Consider the following 9,460-nt stretch of genomic DNA (forward strand, 5'->3'; position numbering starts at 1 on the left):
TCAATTCTACCATTCTTCTGCTCTTCTGTTTGTTTCCTCATAGAGCCTGGGGTTTATAGAGTATAGGATTGCAGGCATGGTGGGGCACAAAAGCATCAATGCCTATTCTCATTTAGGGCCATGAGTTTTCAGGCTTAAGGGTGGGACCTTTGCCAGAGAACGACCCTCTTCTAACCAGTATTTCCCTGTCTTCTGTCTGCATCATAAATGTCCCTCACTGGGCTCAGAGAAAATGCTGATGACACAAGAGTGAAACTGTGAGACTCCAGGGAAACAGAGACAAAGTGAATGCATGTTGTAATGCTTCCCCTTTGGCTAACTTCACTGTGAGTCAGAAAAGAAGGAATTCTTAAGGAGGATATTTGGAAGGTGGCCCTCCAGAAGCAAGCCCAAGTAGGAAAAAGGAGAAGGAATCATGGCTCCCCACAGTCCTGTCCCAAGCCACATTCCCCATCGACTAGGCCTTGCTGGAATTTAAGGAAAGAAAGATGAATCAGAGACAGGTCCAGCCCTGACAGAGCTCAGCACATAATGAAGAAGACAGAGGCACAAGCAACCTCAGTGCAGAGGCACAGGGTGCCAGGAGCACAGAGGAGGAGCAGCCCCTGCAGGGGAGGAGGGGAGGTCAACAAGGGCTGCAGAAGACCTTGGCATCAGACCTGAGTCCTGATATTTGGTTGGCCAATGGAAATTAACTGGGCATAGCAAGGGGCAGAAAGGACATTCCAGACAGAGGAAGCCACATGTGCAAAAGGCAGGCAGCCAGATATAGCATGGAAGTTTCTACAAAAGCCCATTTTACAGGGGAGAAAACTGAGGTTCAGAGGAGAGAAGCAGCTCCCCGTGAAGGCACATTAATAATGTTAAAAGAAAAACTTCAGCCAAATTAAATTTAAAGGAGTTTAATTCAGCAATGAATGATTTGTGAATCAGGCCACCCCCAGAATTAGAACAGATTCACAGAGATTCCAGTGTACCCACGTGGCAGAAGATTTATACACACAAAAAAAAGGGAAATGACATATGGAAATCGTCAGTGAGGTACAGAAACAGCCGGATTGGCTTCAGGTTGGCGTTTGCCTTATTTAAACACAATTTGAACACTTAGAGGTCTATGAGTGGCTGAAGTATGGCTGCTGGGATTGGCCAAAACTCAGTTATTGTCACAGATGCATACTCCTAAGTCAGCTTTTCAGTCTTGTCTGACTATTAAGCTAGGTTACAGTTGGTCCACAAGGACTCAAATGTAGAAGTATGGGGTCCTTCTCAGGCCATATGTAGTTTGCCTTAACAATAGTAAGTAACAGAATTGGAGTCTGCTCTCTACAGTTCAGCAGAAATCTCCCAGGAGTAGAAGAAACATTTTCAAAGAAGAGATAAACCATCCCACATCCACCAACTAGGAAACAAGATGGATGCTGAAGGGCATCACAGAACACAGAAATGTAATGTCATCCTCCTCCCTAATCTCTCTCTCTCTCTTTTTCTCTATCTCTCTCACTCTCTCTCCTTTCTCTCATTATTGGATTAATCCTTGATGCCATTCATGGCAGACAGCAGCTGTACACCTTTTCATTCATCTCAGGAAACGCAGACACGACACTTCCGAAGAGCCTAGGTCATCTCACTTTCACACCCCAGAAAGAGACTTAGACCCTACCATGGCCACGAAAGTCAAAAGTGCTTAAAATTCCAGTTAGACAGGAGGGGGAATGAGCTTTTGAGATCTGTTGCACAAAAATTTAAGTATGTGAAGAGATGGCTGTGTTAATCAGCTTGACTTAATCATTCCATAATGTATACATATATCAAAACATCACACTGTTCCCCCAAAAATATCTACAATTATTATTTCTCCATTTTTTTATTTATTATTTTTTTAGATGGAGTCTCACTCTGTCACCCAGGTTGGAGTACACTGGCACAATCTCAGCTTACTGCAACTTCTGCCTCCTGGGTTCAAGCGATTCTCCTGCCTTGGCCCCCAAGTTGCTGGGATTACAGGCGCCCGCCACCACGCCTGGCTAATTTTTGTATTTTTGGTAGAGATGGGGTTTCACATGTTGTCCAGGTTGGTCTCAAACTCCTGACTTCAGGTGATCCACCCACCTCGACCTCCCAAAGTGCTGGAATTACAGGCGTGAGTCATGCAATGAGTCACCGCATCCGGCCTATTTGTCCATTTTGTTTTTTTTTTTAATTTTAAAGGAATGAAAATTACATTGAATAGAAAGAAAATAAAATAAAGGAAAGAAAAGAAAGCCATGATATCCCTAGGGAGAACTTCCCAAATAGGTAGAGGAATTCAAATAAGAGGGGAAGGTCTATATGCAGATAGTGGATCATTCAAACTAATACAGCTTTAAGATAATTGTCAAATCCCTGGAGTAAACGGGGATTTTACTCCAAGGATTTGTTTTACTCCAGTTAAACAGGGAGAGAGTGTTGGGAAGGGAGAAGATTCCAAAAAGTTTGTGTTCCCAGTATTTTCCAAAGTGTGGAAAATATGCTGGTGGTACATAAAATTATTTGAGTTTTAACACAGCATTGCAAAACATCTAATCACATGGAGAAATGGTCACTCTCTGTCTTTTCTTTTTCAACCCTTACAATTATTGCAAAGAGAAAGTCTCCATGGGTGAGTTTGTCTTTAAGAACTCGAACTCTTCCTAATCCCTTTTAACTTACAGAGCACTTGCCTCTGGCTAGGAGTCTTCCCTGGCAAATGTACCCAAGTAGAATGGAATACCATTCTCTTCTTTTTCATTATACTCACTTTTCTGTTTTTATATGTAAGCTTTTATTTCTCAATTGGCAATTTACTTTTTAATATTTATATAATGGTCGAAAGGTTTACAAATCTGTCTTTAATTCCATTGTAGTGGGGTTCCCATTTTTACATATATACCACAATTGGAAGAAAGAAAAGAAAGAGAAAAGGAAGGAAGGAGGGAAGGAACGAAGGGAGGGAGGGAGGGAGGAAAGAAGGGAGGAAGGAAGGGAGGGAGGGAGGGAGGAAAGAAGGGAGGAAGGAAGGGAGGAAAGAAGGGAGGAAGGGAGGGAGGGAGGAAAGAAGGGAGGAAGGGAGGGAGGGAGGGAGGGAGGAAAGAAGGGAGGAAGGAAGGGAGGCAGGGTGGGAGGAAAATACTTAGGTAGAACAAAACTGAAAAGATGTAAACTAGCCAATCCTTTTTCAAAAACACTGTATTGATTTTTATGCTTAGCATTTCTTTCCTCTTTATGACATTGGTTTTCCATTTATAGTAGCGACATAAAGTTTCCTGTTTAAAATAGTCTATTAATTTAATTTTAAAATGAGTTGGCTTTATATCAAGTTTAAAAAATAGAATGTGGATATAGATACAGCAGAAATCACACAGGTGGTAAGCGAATGACTCAAGTTTGGGTAACACTGGGAAGCTTCTTTTTTTAATATTTGGCTTCCTGAAGTTTAACTCTTGGAAATGTGAGGCACATCCGCTCCCAGGGCAGGAAGGCTGAAAGGCTGCGCCGATGGGAGGGAGCAGAGAGTGTCAGGATGTGCTCTCCCAGATATCCCAGGAAGTTCCCAGCATTTTGAATCCAGCATCTGGCTTGTCAGGGTCCCTGCTCTGGGTTAATAAGCCGGGAACAGACGGAGAGCTATTGTGAAGATTGAGATGGGGGATTTTCAGGGAGGCAATTTAATGAGCAGCAGTTTGAATTGAGACCAATTTTAATGTCTTTTCTGTTTTCCACCAACCGTCACAGAAATTGCCACAAATGATGTCTTAATTCTGTTCCCTAGTGGGTCTCTGATATGGTAAAGGATGAATTTTAAATTGTTTGATCAGAATTAGCAACATTAGTCACTGCAAATAGCCTTTTAATTTCCACAGAGCTGCCAAGGAGAGCAAAAATAGAATTGTGAGGAGGGTTCCAGCAGGCAGTGTGTTCCTGGTTCTAGGCCTTGTGGTCTGCTAGAGGCGTCTTCAGGTGCCCCGGGGTTGACAGGGCGCAGTGGGGGGAGGCGGGGGGGAACGGGTGTCAGCCCCAGCTTTCCACTTCCTGTGGGTGGCAAGGGTTTGCTGTCCCAAGAAACTGAGGATTCCAGCCAGGCACGGTAGCTCACACCTGTAATCCCAGCTACTTGGGAGGCCGAGGCAGGAGAATCGCTTGCACCCAAGAGGCAGAGGTTGCAGTGAGCCAAGATTGCCCCATTGCAGAGCCAGACTCTGTCTCAAAAAAAAAAAAAAAATCTAAAATCTTTACAGTGAACAAGGCACTGCATGAGTGTTCACTGCCATCTTCTCCCACCTTGCCTTACCTCCTATTTTCCTCACCCACTGCTTCCATCCATCCCTAGAACAAGCTCATCTCTTTACAGCCCCAGGGCCTTTGCCTATACTGTCTCCCCCTCCCTCCCCTTCCCTGCAATAATCCCGTGACTATTTCTCATCCTGCATGTTTCCCCTTAAATTTTCTCTCATAATAGAGACCTGCCTGATCACCCTCACAAGGGTAGGTTCCCACCCCTCTAAATTCAAACACAATGCATGGTACATCCTAAAAGCACTTATGGCCAGACACAGTGGCTTACACCTGTAATCCCAGCATTTTGAAAAGCTGAGGTGGGAGGATCACTTGAGGCCAGGAGTTCAAGATCAGCATGGACAACATAGCAAGACCCCATCTCTACAGAACATAATTTAGGCCAGGTGTGGTGGCATGCATCTGTAATCCCAACAATTCAGGAGGCCAAGGAGGGAGGATCACTTGAACTCACGAGTTTGAGGCCAGCCTGGCCAACATTGGGAGACTCTATTTCCACAAAAAACAATTAGCTAGATGTGGTGGTGCATGCATGTAGTCCCAGATACTCAGGAGGTTGGGGCTGGCAGAATGCTTGAGACCCAGAGTTTGGGGCCTCAATGAGATGATCATGCCACTGCACTCCAGCCTGGGCAACAGAGGGAGACCCTGTCTCAAAAAAAATCATTTATCACCGCTTATTATTTTTCTGTATTTGTTTGGGTATTTTTGTTTTGTTTCATTTTTTGTTTGTTTGTTTGTTTTTTGAGATAGACTCTCCCTCTGTTGCCCAGGCTGGAGTGCAGTGGCACAATCTCAGCTCACTGCAACCTCCACCTCCCAGGTTCAAGCAGTTCTCCCACCTCAGCCTCCCAAGTAGCTGGGATTACAGGCACGCACCATCACCCACAGTTAATTTTTGTATTTTTTTTAACTAGAAATGGGGTTTCACCATGTTGTCCAGGCTGGTCTTGAAATCCTGGGCTCACGTGATCTGCCCACCTTGGCCTCCCAATGTTCTGGGATTACTGGTGTGAGCCACTGCACATGGCCCGTTTGCTTGTTTTTGTCTGTCTCTCATGATGGGTCATAAGCTATTTGATGCAGGCTTTGTCTCACCACTGTGTTCCCTGGCATCTGGCCCATCACAGACCATTTCAGACATGAGATCTTACTAAGTCCTCTCCATACCCCAAGAGGTAGGTGGTCTCATTCCCACACTACAGACAAGAAGCCTGAAGCTCAGAGAAGTTAAGGAAGTGACTCAGCACTCATGGTGGAGCCAGCATTCAATCTCACGTCTCTTTGTCCCCCATGACCAAACCTTTACCTATTACGTCAGACCCAATGCATCTTCAACCAAGAAAGTACGTCCACTTCGTACCTCTCTCCCTCCTGTCATTTGCAAAGTCAAAAGCAATTAAGTACCGGCTCTTGGCGGTACCTTCTGGGTACACAGCACTTGCCTCTGTGAAAGGGGAAGGCAGCTACTAGAAATGTCATCATTTTTCTCCCTTTCCCAGAAAGTGCAACCTCAGCAAAGCCTAGCTTGCTTCAATGGCAGCTGCTGACAGTTATAAGCCATGGCAGTTTCCAGCGCTCACAAAAATAAATGGAAGCATTAGTCTTGGGCCCCGTCAGATGGGAACTTGCTGCCGCCACAGCCATCTGCACAGGAAAGCTGAGATGTGGCAGTGGCCCTGGGTCCCCGCCAGGCAGCAGGCAGACATCTGAAGATACAATCCCCCTGCCCAGCCCCTAACAGAGCCCATCAATCATGAGGGCTGAACCCATTACCCAGGCCCTCACCCCAACACTCATCGCTTTCTTTTCTTTCTTTTGAGACAGGGTCTCACTGTGTCACTGAGGCTGGAGTGAAGTGGTGCAACCTCAGCTCACTGCAGCCTCTGCCTCCCGGGTTCAAGAGATTCTCCCACCTCAGCCTCCCCAGTAGCTGGGATTACAGGTACATACCACCATGCCCAGCTAATTTTTTTATTTTTAGTAGAGGCAGGGTTTCACCATGTTGGCCAGGCTGGTCTCAAACTCCTGACCTCAAGTGATCTGCTCACCTCGGCCTCTCAAAGTGCGGGGATTACAGGCGTGAGCCACCGTGCCCGGTCAGATCTATTGCTTTCCACCTTTCCAGACAGTTTGCTGATTTATCTGGCTTACGGTCTGGTGTGCCCTCTGTAGAATGTGAGCTCCACAGAGAGAGAGGTCTTTGTCTATTTTGTTCACCAGTATATCTATATGTAAGGCAAAGTAAGCACCTCAGTAAATATTTTCTTAATTAAGGGAATGAATGGTCCTGGAGTCCCACCAGTATACCCAATTTGGAGAGTATCCATTCAGAAATATCCTACTCATTCCCACCCAGCAGGCAGGTTAAGTGGGGATGTCACTCCCTGAGCACAGCTTTCCCAGCACCGCTGGCAAGATGCCAGGTAGGTGACACAAGTAGTAGGTATGAGACTGCTTAGCTCAAATCCCCACTGCCTATAGGCTGTGCCACTCTGAGCAGGTCACTTGCCCTCTCTGAGCCTTGATTTCCTCACTGTAACATGGTTGTGGTAGACCGAATCATGCCTCCCCACAAAGGTGTTGTGTTAGTTCATTTTCACACTACTATAGAAGAACTACCTGAGACTGGGTAATTTATGAAGAAAAGAGCTTTAATTGACTCATAGTTTCACAGGCTTAACAGGAGGCATGACTGGGAGGCCTCAGGAAACTTACAGTCATGGCGAAAGGTGAAGGGGAAGCAAGCACCTTCTTCACATGGCAGCAGGAGAGAAAGAGAGCGAGCAAAGGGGGAAGTGCTGCACACTTTTAACTCCTCAAATCTCATGAGAACTCACTCACTATCATGAGAACAGCAAGGGGGAAGTCCACCCCCATGATCCAGTCACCTCCTACCAGGCTGCTCCTCCAACATGTGTGGATTACAAATTGAGATGAGATGTGGGTGGGGACACAGAGCCAAACCATATCAGGTGTCCATGTCCTAATCCCCGGAACCTGTGTATATTGTAGCTTACACAGCAAAGGAGAGTTTGCAGATGTGATTAAGTTAAGGATCTTAAGATAGGGATGTTATCCTGGATTAGCCAGGTGACCCAATCAAATCACAAGGGGCCTTATAAGAGAAAGAGAGAGGTGGGAAGGTCAGAGAAGGAAACATGAAGATGGAGGGAGGCAGGGGTCAGACTTAGAGAAAGACTTGAAAATGCAACACTGCTGGCTTTGGAGACAGAGGAAGGGGCCATGACCCAAAGAATGCAGGTGACCTCTAGAAGCTGGAAAAGTCAAGAAAACAAATTCTCCTCTAGAGCCTCCAGAAAGAACGCAGCCCTGCTGAAACCTTGATTTTGCCCCATTAAGAACATTTCAGACTCCTGACCTCCAGAATAATGAGAAAATAAATTAACCCAGCACAGTGGCTCACATCTGTAATCCCAGCACTTTGGGAGGCTGAGCTGGGAGAATGGTTTGAGCCCGGGAGTTCGAGACCAGCCTGGGCAACATGATAAGATCCTATCTCTATAAAAAATTTTTTAAATTAGCTGAGTGTGGTGGTGTTCCCTGTAGTCACAGCTACTCAGGAGGCTGAGATGGGAGGATCACTTGAGCCTGGGAGTTAGTTCAAGGCTGCAGTGAGCAGTGATGGTGCCATTGCACCCCAGCCTGTGCCACAGAGCAAGACCCTCTCACAAAAAGAAAGAAAAATAAATGCGTCTTTAAAAAAAAAACGCCACTAAGTTTGTAGTGATTTGTCACCACAGTCACAACAAACTAAGACAATGCCATAAATGACAGTACCTGCCTCATGAGGTTGTTAGAGAAATTAAATGAAATATCGTCACACAGCGCCTGACACATAGCAGGTTGCTCAATCAGACTGACTTAGTCATGTCACGCCAATGCCCTGCCTTCTCAGCCCTTCTTCTGTGAACCACTAAGGATGATGCCATCCTCCAAGGATGCTGGCACTTACCTTACCTCCATCTGTTACCCACCTGAGTGCCTTTGTCCTGCAGTTAATTCACTTACAGAAACACCAGGGCTTTCAAGTCAAACCAGCTGGAGTTAAGGTCCTGCTCTGCCTTTCCTCCTTGTGCAATTGTGGGTAGGCTTCTTGACCTTTCTTGGCTTCGTCTTCATCATCTGTAAAATGAGACCAACCACACCTCCCACAAAGTGTCACTGTGAGGCCAGGAGACAATAACACATAGGAAGCACACAGCCTCCCACAAGTGGTACTGCTACTATTACAGTCGCTAATAACGGCAAAGCTCACAGCTATGCAACAGTGGAAATGGCTGTCCTAGAAGGTAGTGAGCTCCCTGCCACTAGAGGGAACCAAGCTACATTCTGGAGATTGTTTATCCTCAGGGACCCATGCATTGGATGGTGGGGATCAAAGCTGATATAAAATGTCAGAGCGTAACAGGCAGGGGAAGGGGAGTATCTTCAGAATCACTGATTCCAACCCTTCATTTTATAGAGAGGGAAATTGAGGCCCAGAATGAGGAAGTGGAGTTCCCTCCAAGACCCCTGCTCCTCCACCAATTTTCTGAACTGCAAGCAGCCTTTGTTCCTGTGTGCCTTCTCCACATCTGCACCCAGAGCCAACTGTTTTCTATTAATATTAATGTGGTAGAATATTAAACGAGACTCGCAATGCTGCTTTCCAGCCCATAACCTCTGGGCTGTGCAAGGGGCAGGCACCCTTACCATCAAGTGCCACTGGATTAGAGCTTATTATTAATGTCACAAGGGGATGACTGACTGGTCTGAAGATGGACAAGGAAGAACACAAGGGCGAAGGCACAGATTACACATGGAAAAAGCTCATGAGCCGCAGCTGAGAGGGCTATGCTGTCTCTTGATAGAGCCCTCTGCTTCCCAGTTTCTCACTCCAAGGACTCCCCTCCCTAACATCCAGAAAGAATCACCACACCATTGCAGCCATCATCAACATCATCATCATCATTATCACTATATCATTATCATCATCACTATTGTCACCATCACCATCCTCACTACCATCATCATCACCAGATCTATGATCATCACCATCATTACCACCATAAACGTCACCATCACCATTATAGCTATCATCTTCATCTTTTTTTTTTTTTTTTTTTTTTGAGACGGAGTTTCGCTC

This window comes from Cebus imitator, unplaced genomic scaffold, assembly GCF_001604975.1.
Source record: "Cebus imitator isolate Cc_AM_T3 unplaced genomic scaffold, Cebus_imitator-1.0 Scaffold4, whole genome shotgun sequence".
In the NCBI taxonomy this organism is placed as follows: domain Eukaryota; kingdom Metazoa; phylum Chordata; class Mammalia; order Primates; family Cebidae; genus Cebus; species Cebus imitator.